Raw genomic sequence first — 355 nt, 5'->3', positions numbered from 1 at the left:
AAACTGATCAATTTATTCTCAATAGTCTTTCTTTTCAGTGACCAACAATGGGGCATTTTCATCTTTCAAGCTAAATGGATTCTCGCATACGTACGCGTAGCAAATTGTTCCCATTGCAATGTGCGCGTATATGTAGGGTCATGGTTACAACGCGATGAGGCAGCCCCACACGCAGAATCCAGTGCTACCCAGTTGCAGGAGGGCGTTGAGAGAAGGACGGCTAAGGCTAAAGTCCCAATTGCACCGGTGCCCGTCAGGGATGTAGCCTTGGCCTAGCTCATAAGCAAAAAATTTGTCCCGGTGGACTGTCTTACTATGTGTGTTTGTGTGTGGGTGGGTGGGTGTGTGTGGGGGG

The sequence above is a fragment of the Branchiostoma floridae genome, chromosome 10, assembly GCF_000003815.2.
Source record: "Branchiostoma floridae strain S238N-H82 chromosome 10, Bfl_VNyyK, whole genome shotgun sequence".
Classification (NCBI taxonomy): Eukaryota; Metazoa; Chordata; class Leptocardii; order Amphioxiformes; family Branchiostomatidae; genus Branchiostoma; species Branchiostoma floridae.
The sequence above is the reverse complement of the archived record's forward strand: the minus strand, read 5'-3'. Positions refer to the sequence as shown.